Below are 18098 nucleotides of genomic sequence, written 5' to 3' on the forward strand. Positions count from 1 at the left end.
TATCTCACCTGCTACAAATCCTTCTGCTACAGCAGAATCTCTGTTCTTGCCCATTCCGGATTTGATTCCCCACTCCTCCACTTGCACCTGCTGAAATGGCCTTGGGTCAGCCATAGCTCTGGCAGAGGTTGTCCTTGAAAGGGCAGCTGCTGTGAGAGCCCTCTCTGCCCCACCCACCTCACAGGGTGTCCGTTGTGGGGAGGGGAAGGGAAAGGAGATTACAAGCCGCTCTGAGACTCCTTCAGGTAGTGAAGGGTGGAGTATAAACCCAATCTCTTCTCAGTTTGGTGTAGTGGTTAAGTGTGCGGACTCTGGGATAACCGGGTTTGATTCCCCACTTCTCCACTTGCAGCTGTTGGAATGGCCTTGGGTCAGCCATTGCATTCAGAGCTGTCCTTGAAAGGCAGCCGCTGTAAGAGCTCTGTCAGCCCCACCTACTTCACATGGTGTCTGTTGTGAGGGGGGGGGGGAGATAAAGGAGCTTGTGACCACTCTGAGACTTTGAGATTCAGAGTATAGGGCAGGATATACAATTTCTTCTTCTCTTGGGTCAGCCATTGTGCTGGCAGAGGTTGTCCTTGAAAGAACAGCTGCTGTGAGAGCCCTCTCCAGCCCCACCCACCTCACAGGGTGTCTGTTGTGGAGGAGGAAGGTAAAGGAGATTGTGAGCCGCTCTGAGACTCTTCGGAGTGGAGGGCGGGATATAAATCCAATATTTTCATCTACCTCACAGGGTGTCTGTTGTGGGGGAAGGAAGGTAAAGGAGATTGTGAGCTGTTCTCAGACTCTTCGGAGTGGAGGGAGGGATATAAATCCAATATCTTCATCTACCTCACAGGGTGTCTGTTGTGGGGGGGGAGGTAAAGGAGATTGTGAGTCGCTCTGAGACTCTTCGGAGTGGAGGGCGGATATAAATCCAATATCTTCATCTACCTCACAGGGTGTCTGTTGTGGGGGGGGGAGGTAAAGGAGATTGTGAGCCGCTCTGAGACTCTTCGGAGTGGAGGGCGGGATATAAATCCAATATCTTCATCTACCTCACAGGGTGTCTGTTGTGGGGGAGGAAGGTAAAGGAGATTGTGAGCCACTCTGACACTCTTTGGAGTGGAGGGCGGGATATAAATCCAATATCTTCTTCTCCTCCTCCTTCTTTCTTGCCTCACCTGCCCCACATACTTTCTAAAAGAGTTGAGGGGCACCAAGAAAGGGGTCATAGGTACCCCAGGGCACCATGTTGGCAATCCCTGAACTATGGTAACTCTGAAGAGGATTGCACTGTACACATAGGGACCCCAGGGTCATAGGCATCCCAGGGCACCATGGTGGCTATCCTTGAACTAGGGAACTCTGAAGAGGATTGCACTGTACGCACTTAACAAGAAGTCCTTTTTGAACTGAGGGGAACCAGGTCAACACACTGTGTCTCTCAGGGCGCAGAAGTAGCAAGCGCTGTCCTGGAGCATCACGCCGTGAAAGGTGAGGGGAGCCGTGCTATTCTTCACATGCAACAGGACTTGCAAGTGACTTTTCCTGAATTCTTTATCCCCATAGCTGGCCACCATTGCAAGGAGCTGGGGTGGCTGCTTCGAATCCTGACGGTACCAGGCTATTTCAGTCTGGGTTTGAGAAGTAGAGAAGAGACAGTTCAGGGTGACGTGTTCTGAAACAGCCACGGTCACCTTGAGAGGATCCTGAGTCACCAGATCTCCGTGGATAAAAGCTAGAGAGAGAGAGAAAGAGAGATCGGGGTGGGAGAGAGACTAGGGCCGATTTCCCACTATCCTTATGCCGCTCTAACTCTCCTCTTCTCCACAGGGCTTTGGTCGGATTTCACACTACCTGCCCCGGGGCTGCACCTCGCTCCGCCTCTTTCGCACAGCAAACAAGATCCTCTTGGAGAAGAAGAACATGAGAGCAGCATATGGATAGTGGGAAAACAGTCAGAGAAATTTCAAATGACATTACATTTTCCAAAGGAAGTGCTTAAAAGAACTACTGGATCAGAAAGCCTGAAGTCAGAAATCCGGACGTGCCGACTTGTAGATATAGGGCAGAAACTAATTCCAGCGTTCATGGCTCATAAACTAGATTCCACTGGCAAAATCAGGGATTTATCATTCGGGAAGGTTCATCCTAAAATATGGCTTGCAGTTCTTCGAAGCAGAGACCAAAATCTTGCTGTTGTACAGTGAAACATTTGCATTTTGACTCCAGTACTGAAGTGGGTAGGAGCCCAGCGGCACAGAGCGGGAAGCTGCACTGCTGCAGTCGAAGCTCTGCTCCCAACCGGAGTTCGATCCCACTGGAATCTGGGTTCAGGTAGCCGGCTTGGGGATGACTCATCCTTTGCATCCTTCCGAGGTTGGTAAAACGAGTACCCAGTTTGCTGGGGGTAAAGTGTAGGTCAGGGGTGGCCAACGGTGGCCAGCATGGCCAATGGCTGGGGCTGATGGGGGTTGTAGGCAAAAAACATCTGGAGAGCTACCGTCGGCCACCCCTGGTCTAGTTGATGACTGGGGAAGGCAATGGCAAACCACACCGTAAAAAGTCTGCCAAGAAAATGTCATGACGTGATGTCACCCCATGGGTCAGTAACTAGTGTTCCCTCTAAGCTGAGTTAGTGTAAGCTAGCTCACGGTTTTTTAGCCTCCAGCTCACACATTTTTGCCTTAGCTCAGGAAAAAATGGCCCCAGAGGACAATAATTTATGCACGAGCTCACGGCTTTAATGCCAGCAGCTCACGACTTTAATACCAGTATCTCACAAAGTAGAATTTTCGCTCACAATACTCTGCAGCTTAGAGGGAACATTTTCGGTAACTACTCGGTGCTTTACCTTTTTATTGAAGTATGTCAACGTGTTCTTGAAACCAATGCAGCCTCCAGCGATCTGTATGCCCATCCCTCAGTTAAGAATGTCGGAACACCTGCATGTTGGTCCAGCTAGTCCAGCATTCTGGATTCACAGGTAGCACTGCCAACCTGCACGTAGCACCTGGGAATCTCTTGCTATCTTAATGGATCTCTGGTCAACCAAGATCAATTCCCCTAGAGAAAATGGCTGCTTTGGAAAGCGGACTCTACTGCATTATGCCCTGCCCTCCCCAAACCCTTCCCCCTCAAGCTGCACCCCCCAGCCCAGAGGTGGCAACCCCATTTACAGAGAAGCCAACCGGAAGTCCCCAGAACGTCTACCTTCTGCGGCATACAGGGAGAAAAATTTCCCCTGTTGTTGACCCCCAACATCTGTTGCAACCGTCTTATGGGGATCTCAGCCAGGGGCTCTCTAGGCAAAATATATGCAGAGGCGGTCAGCCATTGCCTTCCTCTACAGAGCCTTGCTTGGTGGTCTCCCATCCGAGTGCTGACATGGCTTAGCTTTCAAAATCAGATGAGACAGAGATACGCACCGTTCCATACATTTGTCTTCTCCCCCTTTAAAGCCATCTGACTGAGTTGCCATCGCTGCATCCCATGGCAGGGAATAAGAACATAAGAGAAGAACATAAGAGAAGCCATGTTGGATCCGGCGAATGGCCCATTCAGTCCAACATTATGTGTCACACAGTGACCAACCACTACCACCACCCCCCCGGTAACATCAGGAGGTCCAGCAGTAGGGCCAGACACAAGAAGCCCTCCCACTGTTGCCCCCCCTCCCAAGCACCAAGAATCCAGAGCATCACTGCCCCAGACAGAGAGTTCCAGCAGTACGCTGTGGCTAATAGCCACTGATGGACCTCTGCTCCATATGCTTATCCAGTCCCCTCTTGAAGCCATCTATACTTGCAGCCACCGCCACCTCCTGTGGCAGTGAATTCCACATGTGAATCACCCTTCGGGTGAAGAAGGACTTCCTTTGATCCGTCCTAACCCAACTTCTCAGCAATCCCACCAGTGAACCGTTCTTTGGCCAAAGAAATACACATTTCAGCCTGCCCTGATTTCACCCGGCTTTCTTTGATATCCACTCCGGAGCTTACTCACCAGGCAATAAAAAAACAAAACTGAATCCCATTAACCGGAGACTCATTATTTCTAAGGAGGAGGAATGAGTAGATAACAGCCGAAAAAGAAAGCAGTCTCTGCTTCTCTCTCTGGTTTTGTGGCTATTTTAAGCTTCCAGAAGCCATGCCCTCACTTCTGTTCTGCCCTCTGAGGTGAGCGGCCCAGAAACCAAAGGAAGGGGCGGGGGGGGGGGGGGAGACTGTATTGTCAACACAGAGGTTGGGTTCCCCTCTAGCGGGTGATTTTGAATGTACAGCTTTTTTTTCCTCCACTCAAATACTGCTGAAAAGAACCTTTTAAAGCAAAGTTCATATCCATGTACCTCACTTCACGCCTGCATGCGCAGTTTCAAGTGAAGACTGATCCCAAGAAAGAGAAGACGTCCATCCCACAGTCCCTCCAACCCAGAGTTTTTCAAGGGAGCCCGTTTTCACATGTGGCCTCTACTTATCAGATCGAATCAAGGGCTGGAATATTGAGTGAGGGCATGAAACAACCTTCGTTGGGAGTCAGGGTTTTGGCCTAGGAAGGTTGGTATTGTCATCTCTGGCGGGTAGCAGCTCTCCACAGTTGTCGACAGAGCTCTTACAGAATACCAGCTACCAAGTCTTTTCGACCCTCCAAAGCTGCCCTCTTCTCCAAGGGAACTGATCTCCGGAATCTGGAGACCAGTAATAATTCTAAGAAATCTCCAGGCCCTGCCTGAAGCTTGGCAACTCGGGTTGACAGCTCTGGGTTGGAAACGTCCTAGTAGTTTTGAAGACAGAGTCTGAGGATGGTGGGGTGTGAAGAGGGAAGGGACATCCGTGGGGCTATGATGCCCCAGAGTTCACCTTCCAAAGTAGCACTATTCTGCAAGTGAGCTGGTCCATGTTGCCTGGAGATTAGCTGGAATCCCAGGAGATCTCCCAGAAACCACCTGGAGACTGACCGAAAAGCAAGGGATCAAAATGTCTTAGGCACCTAGAGAAATCGTTCCCTGGAGACCATTTCCAGCAACCTTGGTTAGAAATCGTGCAGGGTTTCAGTGCTGATGATCCAGTTTTCCCACCTGTTATCCCTTAAGGGGTCATTTCGTAGACAAAGAGGTGCCAGAGCTCATTAGCACAACTCATTTACATAACTCCACACGCATACGCCACACACCCGTGACAGCACCGGAAGCTGTACTAAATGATATCAGCTCAGCATCGACCTTAAAATGCTTCTTGGATTGCAAGTGTCAGACTAAAACCTGACTCCCGTCATACTTTTTAAATTACTTTCCCCTGTGTGGCCACAGTAGAATGAGGAAGGTTTCCCTCTGTCTGCTTTATAGGTTTTGGTTATTTTCCCATTTCTTGTGGGGAGGGACGGAAATATTAGAGAGTTTGTCAGATCTTAAGAGTTCAGCAAAATTCTCACAGGGGGTTTGAACAACGGAGCCCAGAAGTATTTTTTTTTTGGGGGGGGGTTTTAAGAAAGAAAGGAAAGGTCCCCTGTGCAAGCACCAGTTGTTTCCGACTCTGGGGTGACGTTGCTTTCACAACGTTTTCACGGCAGACTTTTGACGGGGTGGTTTGCCATTGCCTTCCCCAGTCATCTACGCTTTCCCCCCCAGCAAGCTGGGGACTCATTTGACCGACCTCGGAAGGATGGAAGGCTGCGTCAACCTCGAGCCGTCTACCTGAAACCAGCTTCCGCTGGGATCGAACTCAGGTCGTGAGCAGAGCTTAGGACTGCAAGTACTGCAGCTTTACCGCGCTGCGCCACGGGGCTCTTAAGAAAAAAGAAAGCACCATACAATTTAGAGGTTCCGGAGGTCTGCTCCTGTGAGCGCCTGCCCAAAATGAGGCCTGCGTAACTGACGTTAAATCCAGCTTCCAAACTCAAGAGAGCGTCTTGCATTTTCACAGCCGCTCCTGGAAACGTGTCCTGTCTTAACTTCCCCGCATCCCTTGAGCACAAAAGTAAACGCTTCCAAAGGCTTCTCGAGAGCTTGTGAACAGGGGACGTTGAAAAGAAGATGCTCAGCGAGTCAATTGCCCCCGTCCAGCCCCAACCCTGTCCCTCTGACCCTCCCTCTCACCCCCCACTTACTCCCTTGTTGATGTCCCGACCTTGGGCTCCTCTTGTCCCGCCCCCCCCCTTCCCTGGAGAGTCAACCCTTTCATCCTCCACACCCATTCACCTCCCCTTGCAGCTAGCTCCTGTTTCCCTTTCAGCTTCCCCATGTCAGAATCCCCAGCAACACGGGAAGAAAAGAGGCTGGTGAGGGAGACAATGCCCGCAGGCAAGGCCAGGCAGAGAGAGGATGCCAAAGGAGTGGGGGGAGAGAGAATGCTTCAGCCAAAGCAGGTGGGAGGGGGGGCAGGGTGGCTTTGCTTGATGGCTTCCCTCGCATGCCGCGAAGATGGATACGGCCAATTTGTTTGGGCCCCAGGAAACCTGTGGCTGCTAAAGGGATGGGTCAGCTTCAGAGCAAGAAGGGGGAAGACGAAAAAGAGGCCAGAGGTGCTTCAGGCTGCGCACGTTCAACCCCTGGTCTCACGGTGGCCATAAGGGCACATCAGGCAAGCGTTCTGAAGAAGAAGAAGATATTGGATTTATATCCTGCCCTCCACTCTGAAGAGTCTCAGAGCGGCTCACAATCTCTTTTATCTTCCTCCCCCACAACAGACACCCTGTGAGGTGGGTGGGGCTGAAGAGGGCTCTCACAGCAGCTGACCTTTCAAGGACAACCTCTGCCAGAGCTATGGCTGACCCAAGGCCATGCTAGCAGGTGCAAGTGGAGGAGTGGGGAATCAAACCCAGTTCTCCCAGATAAGAGTCCGCACACTTAACCACTACACCCAACTGGCTCTCTATTAGAGCTATGGCTAACCCAAGGCCATTCCAGCAGCTGCAAGTAGAGGAGTGGAAAATCAAACCCGGTTCCCCCACATAAGAGTCCGCACATTTAACCACTACACCAAACTGGCTCTCAGAGCATCGGGAAGATCCCAGTTCGAATCCCCACTCTGCCATGGAAACTCACTGAGTGACCCGTGGTCAATCTTGGACTCTCAGCCTAACTTACCTTGTGCAGCTGTTGTGAGGATAAACAACAGGAGGAGAACGGGAGACCATGGAAGTTGCTTTGGACCTCAATGGGGAGAAAGTAGGGCGTAAATGAAGTAAATAATTAATAACAACAAAACAACAACAATAATTAACTGCCCCGAACCTGCTCCAGGAGGGTGGGATATAAGTCTAACAAACAAATAATACGATGAAGAGGAGGAGAAGATGATGGTGATATTGGATTTACATCCCACCCTATTCTCCAGATCTCAGAATCTCAGAGTGGCTCACAATCTCCTTTACCTTCCTCCCCCACAACAGACATCCTGTGAGGTAGTTGGGGCTGAGAGCTGTCATAGAAAGCTGCCCTTTCAAGGACAATTCTGTAAGAGCTCTGGCTGACCCAAGGCCATTCCGGCATCTGAAAGTGAAGTGGGGAATCAAACCCCGTTCTCCCAGATAAGAGTCTCCACACTTACACCAAACTGGCTCTCTACGCCAAACGGTACCCATGTTTCCCCATGCTTAGTCTTTAACCCCCAAATCCCACATCTGAAGCCTCATCCAGTCGTGAACAGGCTTGCCCAGGTTTTGCAAACGAAGGGCCCTCGTGGCTGCCTCGATGGAGTCCGTCCATCTCCTGTTGGATCTTCCTCTTTTCCTACTTCCTTCAACCTTTCCTAGCATTGTCTTTTCCAGTGACTACTTTCTCAGAATATGATCAAAGTATAATAGCCCCAGTTTAGCCAATTTAGCTTCTAGGGAGAATCCAGACTTTATTTTCCAGTGATTCTTGTCTTCTCATGAGGGGACCAGAGTACGATTGCCTCTTGGTTGGGTCGTTTTAGTTTCTGTGGAGAATTCAGGGCATCATTTGATCTAGAACCCACGTCATTTGTCTCTTGGGGCAGCCCACGGTATCCGTAAAACGGTAAAACTCTCCTCTGACCCCACATTTCAAATGAATCAACTTTCTTCCCGTCAGCTTTCTCTGCTTCCCAACCTTCACACCTATAAATAGTCATGGGGAACACTATAGTATGAAATGGAGGCAAAGGGATTACTTTTTTTCAAAAAAAAAAAAAGTCTTATAAGAATCTCCTGAAAAACTGGGGGCTGTTTCCTCAGCCCTCGGGGTTCAGGTGGCCCACCGCTTTCAGAAAAGTGAGTTGGCAGAGAATAAGGAAGGCCCCCATTTCTCTCCCCCCACTCCCCTGCCCCCCGCTTTGCAAATGCTCTTGGCACGTTAGAAGACACCCATCCACCACCCCCTCTCAAAATCCTCTCCACTCTGCCACACACAGAAACATCTTCTGAAAGGGCCCCCTTTTCCCTCCCCCTCCCCTCCGCCACTGAAGTAAAAAGTCTTTTGCGCCTTTGTGCCGGGGATTCATTAACATTCCCGCAGTGAGCTTCTCCCGAGGATTTTACTTTTGTAGCTCTGGGGGGAGGTCAAAAGGCCACAGGGAAGAGGTAAAAAAGAGGCAGGAATGGTGTTTTTTTTGGGGGGGAATAAAGAGGGAGGGAGGAAGGGCGTCCCAAAAGATGCTGCTTTCCAAGGGGGAGGGGGGAAAGGGGGTGCAGGACAGATGGAGGTGGGATGATGGGAAAGAAAGAAAGAAAGAAAGAAAGAAAGAAAGAAAGAAAGAAAGAAAGAAAGAAAGAAAGAAAGAAAGAAAGAAAGAAAGAAAGAAAGAAAGAAAGAAAGAAAGAAAGAAAGAGAGAGGCAGGGAGGAAAGGAGGAAGGAAGGAAGGAAGGAAGGAAGGAAGGAAGGAAGGAAGAAAGAAAGAAAGAAAGAAAGAAAGAAAGAAAGAAAGAAAGAAAGAAAGAAAGAAAGAAAGAAAGAAAGAAAGAAAGAAAGAAAGAAAGAAAGAAAGAAAGAAAGAAAGAAAGAAAGAAAGAAAGAAAGAAAGAAAGAAAGAAAGAAAGAAAGAAAGAAAGAAAGATCATTCTTTATTATGGCTCATAGGCCACTGAGAAGCAAGGGGGGAAACACTATTATAAAATTAACTTATGTAAAATCTCAGGATGCACCATTCATCCTAAACATATCTAAGGTAAGATTCAGGTGAGTAGCCATGTTAGCAAAACAAAGTCTGAGTCCAGCGGCACCTCTAAGACCAGTAAAGTTTTATTCTGGGTATGAAGTTTTGTGCAGACACACACTTCTTCAGATACCAAAGCTTATACCCAGAATTTCGGGGCAATTTTTCATAAAGGAGATAGGGCTCAGACTGCATACTCAGCAGTTTTCAAGAAGGCCCCTGCATGAAGCTGCTGTCTGCTGAATCAGACCCTCAGTCCATGAAAGGTCGATAATACTGTCCACTTAGACTAGCAGCAGCTCTCCAGGATCTCAGGCTGAGGTCTCTGACATCACCTACTCTGGTTCCATTGGACTGGAGATACTGCGGAAGGCGGAAGGGGGTTCAATGAACCTGGGATCTCCTGCATGCAAAGGACAGGCTCTGCCACTGAGCCACTGCCCCTCCCTTGAGAGCCAGTTTGATGTAATGGTGAAGTACGTGGACTCTTATCTGGGAGAACAGGGTTTGATTCCCCACTCCTCCACTTGCACCTGCTGGAATGCTCTTGGGTCAGCCATAGCTCTCGCAGAGGTGTCCTTGAAAGGGCAGCTTTCTATGAAAGCCCTTTCAGCCCCACCCACCTCACAGGGTTTCTGTTGTGGGGGAGGAAGATAAAGGAGATTGTGAGCCACTCTGAGACTCTGATTCAGAGAGAAGGGCGGGGGTATAAATCTACGGTCATCATAGGGTTGCCAAGTCCAATTCAAGAAATATCTGGGGACTTTGGGGGAGGAGCCAGGAGACTTTAGGGGTGGAGCCAGGAGACATTAGGGGTGGAGCCAAGATCAAGGCTGTGACAAGCATCATTGAACTCCAAAGGGAGTTCTGGCCATCACATTTAAAGGGACGGCACACCTTTTCAATTCCTTCCTTCCATAGGAAATAATGAAGGATAGGGGCACCTTCTTTTGGGGCTCATAAAATTGGACCCCCTGGTCCAATCTTTTTGAAACTTGGGGGATATTTTGGGGAGAGGCACTAGATGCTATACTGAAAATTTGGTGCCTCTACCCCAAAAAACAGGCCCCCTCCAGAGCCCCAGATACGCGGATCAATTCTCCATGATTTTCTATGGGAACAAATCTCCATAGGGAATAATAGAGTGCCCAGCAGACATTTCCCTTCCCTCCCCCCGCTTTCTGATGACACTGAAGCGGGGGGAGGGCCTCCAAACCGGGGGATCCCCTGCCCCCACCTGGGGATTGGCAACCCTAGGTCATCATCACCTGCGGTCATCTAACGTTTCCCAAAGGATCCTACACATTCTCACTCACAGATGGACAAGTGGAGGTCCAGGTACTACAATTTGAATTCAGAGCAGCTCACGGATCACTTTCTTATGAATAAGAAAGCTCACTCAGGGTGTTTTCGCACTCACGTTTTACTGGCGCCACGACCCTCCTGACGCCGGCGAATCTGCATGGATTTCGCACCAGAAGCGCCGGCGCACCCAGAAGCGCCGGCTACTTCCGTCACTAAGCCAGCGCAAACGTTTTCCTGCATCTTTGCGATTTGCGTTTGCGCTGGCTTAGCGACGGAAGTAGCCGGCGCTTCTGGGTGCGCCGGCGCTTCTGGTGTGAAATCCATGCAGATTCGCCGGCGTCAGGAGGGTCGTGGCGCCAGTAAAACGTGAGTGCGAAAACGGCCTCAGACTCTACATTTTCAGGGGTTGGATCATCAAGAAATCTCAGCATCCACCTCTTTGTGTGATTGTTGAGACTTAATTTAGATATTAAGCTTCTATCCCTAGGCTAATAAGCAGCTAGGGATAACACATCCTTCATTCATCCATGCAGATAGATCCAAGCGGGCAGCCATGTTTGTCTGAAGCAATAGAACAAAGCAGGAGTGTACTTCTAGCACACGAAAGCTGACATTCTGAATAAAACTTTGTTGGTCTTAAAGGTGAAACTTGACTCCTACTTTGTTCTATTAATTCCTCCATGTTGTTCTTGGTAGGTTTTGAGGGGGGTTTTTTGCTGTTGTCATTCTTATTTTCATTTCACAGATGGAAAAAACTGAGGTTTCCATAATAACTAAACCCCAAACCAGGGCTTCTTTTTAGCAGGAACTCCTTTGCAGATTAGGCCACACACCCCTGATGTAGCCAATCCCCCCAGAGCTTGCGATAGGCCCTGTACTAAGAACCCTGGAAGCTCTTGGAGGATTGGCTACATCAGGGGTGTGTGGCCTAATATGCAAAGGAGCCCCTGCTAGAATTCCAAGCTCTTGGAGGATTGGCTACATCAGGGGGTGCAGCCTAATATGCAAAGGAGCCCCTGCTAGAATTCCAAGCTCTTGGAGGATTGGCTACATCAGGGGGTGCAGCCTAATATGCAAAGGAGCCCCTGCTAGAATTCCAAGCTCCTGGAGGATTGGCTACATCAGGGGTGTGTGGCCTAATATGCAAAGGAGCCCCTGCTAGAATTCCAAGCTCCAGGAGGATTGGCTACATCAGGGGTGTGTGGCCTAATATGCAAAGGAGCCCCTGCTAGAATTTCAAGCTCTTGGAGGATTGGCTACATCAGGGTGTGTGTGGCCTAATATGCAAAGGAGCCCCTGCTAGAATTCCAAGCTCCAGGAGGATTGGCTACATCAGGGTGTGTGGCCTAATATGCAAAGGAGCCCCTGCTAGAATTCCAAGCTCTTGGAGGATTGGCTACATCAGGGGTGTGTGGCCTAATATGCAAAGGAGCCCCTGCTAGAATTCCAAGCTCTTGGAGGATTGGCTGCATCAGGGGGTGTGGCCTAATATGCAAAGCAGCCCCTGCTAGAATTCCAAGCTCTTGGAGGACTGGCTACATCAGGGGGGTGTGGCCTAATAGGCAAAGGAGTTTCAGCTACAGAAAAGAAAGCCCTGCCCAAAATTCTTCAATGGAATTGGGTTTCAGTCAAGGTTTCCTGTGCCGCAAGTTCAACACTTTCCACTCAATGACACTTGGCTAAATTTCTCTTGCATACCCAACACAAAAGCTACATTATAGCCCAGGTTAGCCTGATCTCATCAGATCTCAGACGCTATTCAGAATCGCATTTGGATGGGAGGCCACCAAGGCAGCCCAGGGTCGCTACGCAGAGGCAGGCAATGGCAATCCACCTTGGAAGGTCTCTGGCCTTGAAAACCCTACAGGGTTGCCATAAGAGAGGTGATACGATCACCATCTTCAAGTACCTGAAGGGCTGTCGTATAGAGGAGAGTGTGGAATTGTTTTCTGTGGCCCCAAGAAGGTAGGACCAGAACCGACAGACTGAAATTAAATCAAGAGTTTCGGCTCAACATTAGGAAGAACTTCTTGACCATTAGAGCAGGTTCCTCAGTGGAACAGGCTTCCTCGGGAGGTGGTGGGCTCTCCTTCCTTGGAGGTTTTTAAACAGAGGCTAAGATGGCCATCTGACAGCAATGCGGATCAATGTGAATTGAGGAGGAGGTGTTTCCGAGTTTCTTGCATCGTGCAGGGGGTTGGACGAGATGACCCTGCAGGTCCCTTCCAACTCTATGATTCTAAGTCACCTGTTGGCCCCAAAAGCCACAAACACCTGATGGATTCTCACAGAGCGAGAGAACACCCCCCCCCCCCCCCGGTAGAAACCAGAGGCAAAAGGAAATCTGGCTTCCAACGGGAAGTGGCGTTAACTTCCCAGAACTTGACTCCAGCTTGTAGAATTCTGCGTGGGTTTCCAAACAGGGCTGGCCATGATCATCTAGGCAAACTAGATGATCGTCTAGGGCGCCAGCCTTCTGGGGGTGTCCAATTGGGGGGCTCCATGTGACTTGGTGACGTTATCAGTGTGGGGGGGAGGGAAGGAAATTAGCCTTGCCAAGGGCGACAGACAAGTCTAGGGCCACCCCAAAGCGCACTTCTCAAACCTGACTTTGAAGGAGGGCAGCTTTCCCTGTTCTGAGTTCAACTCCAGCTCCTCCTTTCTCCCAAACTGATGAAGGGACACTTTTAAAGCAGCAGGTGGCCGACATTTTGGCTTCGTCCACGAATGCTGGGGAGGGGGGGGGGTCAACTCTCCCAATTGGAAATGTTATCCCTTTAAGCCTTGCCTGGTCCTCCTTCCGTTTCCCATCAAGTCGACGGGGTGGGGCAGAAAAACAGCATTAAAGAATTCGGCTGGAAGGTCGGGAGGAGAGAAAGAAGCCTATCGGGGCCAGAATGTTGAGTCCTCTCTGGGTTTGGGACGGCTCGCCGAGGCTTGTCCAGTGGCAAAGTTTTCCCCTCCACCCCAGAAGTGGCTGCATCCGAGGTGGGTTGTCTTTCTCCACCCCCCCCCCCCAAAAGTTGCCCCATTGGGCTCCAGGAAAGGAAGGAGTTAAATCTTCCTCTCTTCCTCCCCCCCCCCCCACCCCGGGCTAGTACAAAAGGGAAAAGAGTGTACAGAAAGATTAAGAGTTTTGCTTTTCGCATGTGGGGCACAAAGGAGGGGGCGTGTCCCGGGAGGCTGCGAGGGGGAAGGGGGAAGGGGGGGACCCTGCCTGCAGGAGGGAGCCCAGTCCGGAGGGAAGAGGGACCCCGGCGCCCGCTGGCTCCCCACCAGAGAGGGAGACTTCAGGGGGGCTCCCCGCCCCACAGCCCCCCTCCCGCCCCCGCCATGTCCCGCCGCAAGCAGCGCAAGCCGCAGCAACTCATCTCCGACTGCGAGGGCTCCACGGCCTCCGAGAACGGTGTGTGCTGGGCGGGGGGGGGGGGGGGGGCGCCTGGCAGGTGCCGCGCGTGGTTGGGAGCGGGGCGGGGGGGGGGCGCACCGTGGGAAAACCGAGAGGGCCGCTGGGCGCAGCCGGAGCGCCGGAGAAGTTGGCTTGGGAGTCGCCGGGCGGGGTGGGCGAGCTGGGGAGGGCCCGGTTCCGGGGCGCAACCAAGGCCAGCCGGGGGCACACGACGCCCAGTCGCCGCTGCTGCTGCCGCCGGGCTCGCCCGCGCATGACGCACCGCCGGCGTCCTTCGCTTCCTCTTCCTCTTTCTGTTCCTTCCTTCCACTTTTCCTTCTTTCTTCGCCTTCCACTTTTCCTCCTTGCCCGCCCTTCCACGCGCTCTTCTCTCTCTTTGCCTTTCCTTCTCTTTTCCTTGTTTCTTCTGCTCTTTGCCTCTTTTCTCTTTAGTTTTCTCTCCCTTTTTTCCACTTTCTTTTCCTTCCTTTCTTCCACTTTTCCTGCTTCCTTCCGCTCTCTTCTCTCACGCTTTCCACCTTCTTTCCACTCTCTCTTTCTTTCTTTCTTCCTTCCTTCTTCCTTCTTCTTTCTTTGCCTTCTGCTTGTTCTCCTTCCCTGCAGGGCCTCTCACTCTTCTCTCCCCCTTTCCTCCGCTTTTCCTTATTTCTTCCACTCTTTCTCTCTCTCTTCCTCCTTCCTTCCACTTTCTCTTCCTTGCTTTCCATTTCTTCCACTTCTCTTTTCCTTCCTCTCTTCTTTCACACTTTTCTCCTTCCTTACACTTCCTCTCTCTTTTCCTTCCTTCCACTTTCTTTTCCTTCTTTCCTTCCTTCTTCCCCTCCTCCCTTCTGCTGTCTCTCTTCTCTCACCCTTTTCTCCCTCCTTCCACTTTCTCTTTTCTGCCTTCATTTTTCCTTTCTCTCTCTCCCTTTTTCTTGCACTTTTATTTCTTCCTGAAGAAACTGAATTTACCATAACTAGCCCAAAACTTCCTTACCCTTTCCTTTCTTTCTCCCACCTTTTCTTTATCCTTTCCCCATCTCTTTCTTTCCTTTCCACTTTTCCTCTCTTTTCCCCCTCTTCCTTTCCCTTCTCTGGCTGTTCACCATTCCCATCAGAGGTAGCAGAAGTCAATGGCGACCCCACCTAGATCTTGGTCAGACAACTTTTAAAATACGCTGGCCTCCAGGAAGTCTGGCTGACTGGATGGAGAGAAACAGAGCGGGGGTGGGGAACCAACTAGCCATATTCTGTTGAGTGTTGGACAAGCTCCCAAGACCAGTGGATCCAACAGAACATAGCCCCGATATGGTCTCAGAAACAGGTGGAATTCTAGCAGGAGCTCCTTTGCATATTAGGCCACACACCCCTGATGTAGCCAGCCCTCCAAGAGCTTACAAAAAAGAGCCTTGTAAGCTCTTGGAGGATTGGCTATATCAGGGGGTGTGCCCTAATATGCAAAGGAGCCCCTGCTAGAATTCGAAGCTCTTGGAGGATTGGCTATATCAGGGGGTGTGCCCTAATATGCAAAGGAGCCCCTGCTAGAATTCGAAGCTCTTGGAGGATTGGCTATATCAGGGGGTGTGCCCCAATATGCAAAGGAGCTCCTGCTAGAATTCCATCCCCGCTCAGAAACATTATCTCAGGGATCCTCCCAGTAGCCTTGCATGGGTGGCCAGTGTTATCATGAGCCTCCTCTTTCTGATGAAAGTTTGGAAGCTGCATCTGATAGAAGAGTTAGGTTGCTAACAGCTGCCAGATGGGTAGATGGCTGAAAGACCTTCCCGCTTCCATTCCTCCCTGCTGCATTTTCTAAAGAAGAATCGCTTGTCCTTCGCATTCTGACCCACCCGCCCATCTCTCCGTGCAAACTGGGTCTGTGCTTGCCATAATCTATGAGCACTTCCTGAATGCAACAGTTTAGGTGGCTCGAACAAGTGAGCCTGGCTACATTTCGCAGTATAAAGCAATACAGAGAAGAGCAAATAAATCAAGCGAGGCCTTTGTTAACCTCCCAAATGGAAAATCCATTCTGACAAGACCGACCCGGCTTGGCTGCACTTGCACACCCCCTGGCCCTGTGCCGTTTTGAGAGCCAGCGTGGTGTAGAGGTTAGTGTGTCTGACTAGGATCTGGGAGACCCAGGCTGGAATCCCCACTCAGCTGCAGAAGCTCCTTGGGCCAGTCACAGGCTTCCAGCCTTGCCTACCTCACAGGGTGGTTGAGAGGATAAAACAGAGGACAGAATTCCACAGGTTGAAATTCAACAGGTTGAGACCAAATCAAAAAGGTTTTTCCGCTAAACATTAGGGAAGTGGAAGAGGCTTCCTCAGGAGGTTGTGGCTCTCCTCTGGAGGTTTTCAAACAGAGGCTAGAGGGCCATCTGACAGCAATACGGATCCTGTGAATTAGGCAGATCGTGAGAAGGACAGCAGGAAGGGTCGCATCAGGGCTTAGTTCTCATGGCCCTTTCTTCCACGCCTAGGGAAATGACAATCAACACGTTGGAGCTAAGAAGCAGCTTGTCTCCGGATCCTGGAGGGGTGTTTTTGCCATCTGAACGTGGAGCAGGGTCACTCTCTGTGTATGGGGGAGGTATTTGTGAATTTCCTGCATTGTGCAGGGGGTTGGACTAGATGACCTTGGGGTTCCCTTCCAACTTTATGATTCTGTATCAGCTGCTTTGGGTACCCACTGGGGGAGAAAGGCAGGGCTTAAACGCTTTAAAGAATACCTTACTGATAACACACACATGCTGACTTCTCTTGCACTGAAATCCAGTGTAATCCAGACTACATTCACACATGCCCTCGTATAGCAAATATCTGTTACACCCGTACATGTAAACACATTCTCCTGCTGCATAGATGAGCATGTATTGCGTCCCGCACGCTTTCCAAGTCCTATATATGAGTCAGCCCTTTCTCGCTCACTGTCCTCTATTTATTTACATTAATAACCATTGCGTTTGGATTTTAGAAGTCCGGAACTACTACAAACAACTGAAGCATGGCAGGGAGGGACGGTGGCTCAGTGGTAGAGCATCTGCTTGGGAAGCAGAAGGTCCCAGGTTCAATCCCTGGCATCTCCAAAAAAGGGTCCAGGCAAATAGATGTGAAAAACCTCAGCTTGAGACCCTGGAGAGCCGCTGCCAGTCTGAGAAGACAATACTGACTTTGATGGACCAAGGCTCTGATTCAGTATAAGGCAGCTTCATATGTTCATAACAGACTTTTTTTTTGTAGCAAGAACTCCTTTGCATATTAGGCCACACCCCTGATGTAGCCAATCCTCCAGGAGCTTACAGGGCTCTGAGTACTGGGCCTACTGTAAGCTCCTGGAGGATTGACTCCATCAGGGGTGCGTGGCCTAATATGTCAAGGAGTTCCTGCTCCGAAAAAAGGCCTGGGCATAAGGATTCACATGGCCCATTAAGGGGCACAGAAATTACGTAAATTGGATCATACTTACAACAACCTGTCTGCAGCAGCACAGAACGCAGTCCCTAATCAATGAATCGAGCAAGTCTGGAAAACCATTTGATACAGTGCGACCCTGTTCCCTGCACAGAAAAGCCCGCTTGAATAGTTTTGCCTAGTTTGCAGAAGGCCAGAAGGGGGAATCTTTCCTAGCCTTCTTGGGCAGGGTGGGAGCCGCGATGGAGAACGCCCACATATAGACTCTTGGTGATTTTGCCCACATGCAGATTGGTGCCTGCAGGCTTTCTAGAATTCCTACAAACTGAGTCCCCATTTCCCTACTCCCAACTAAGCAGGTATTGAATTTGAGACTGGAAGCGCCTCCGGGCAGGGACCTCTCTTCTTGTATCCCCACAAAGCGCCACGCTCAACAAGGGTGAAACAAAACAAGAATTGGTCTGCGGCCCAGACTGACGTACACTTTTGCTGTGCTCTGCTCCTTCTCAAATGACATGTTTAGGAAGGACAAGGGCGGGTACTGAAGAAGCAAGATTATGGCAGCAGGCTCTACTTCATGCTCCATCGTTGGGAACAGCGCATAGATCTTAGGCCTAAGAGGCAGTTTGTGTAGTGGTTGTACATGGACTCTTATCTGGGAGAACCGGGTTTGATTCCCTACTCCTCCACTTGCAGCTGCTGGAATGGCCTTGGGTCAGCCATAGCTCTCACAGAGTTGTCCTTGAAAGGGCAGCTGCAGTAAGAGCTCTCTCAGCCTCACCTGCCTCACAGGGTGAGGTAATGTGTGACTGCTCTGAGACTCTGAGATTCAGAGTATAGGGCGGGATATAAATGCAATATCTCCTCCTTCTCCTCTAAGGAGTTTGTGT

Source organism: Heteronotia binoei, chromosome 15, assembly GCF_032191835.1.
Source record: "Heteronotia binoei isolate CCM8104 ecotype False Entrance Well chromosome 15, APGP_CSIRO_Hbin_v1, whole genome shotgun sequence".
In the NCBI taxonomy this organism is placed as follows: domain Eukaryota; kingdom Metazoa; phylum Chordata; class Lepidosauria; order Squamata; family Gekkonidae; genus Heteronotia; species Heteronotia binoei.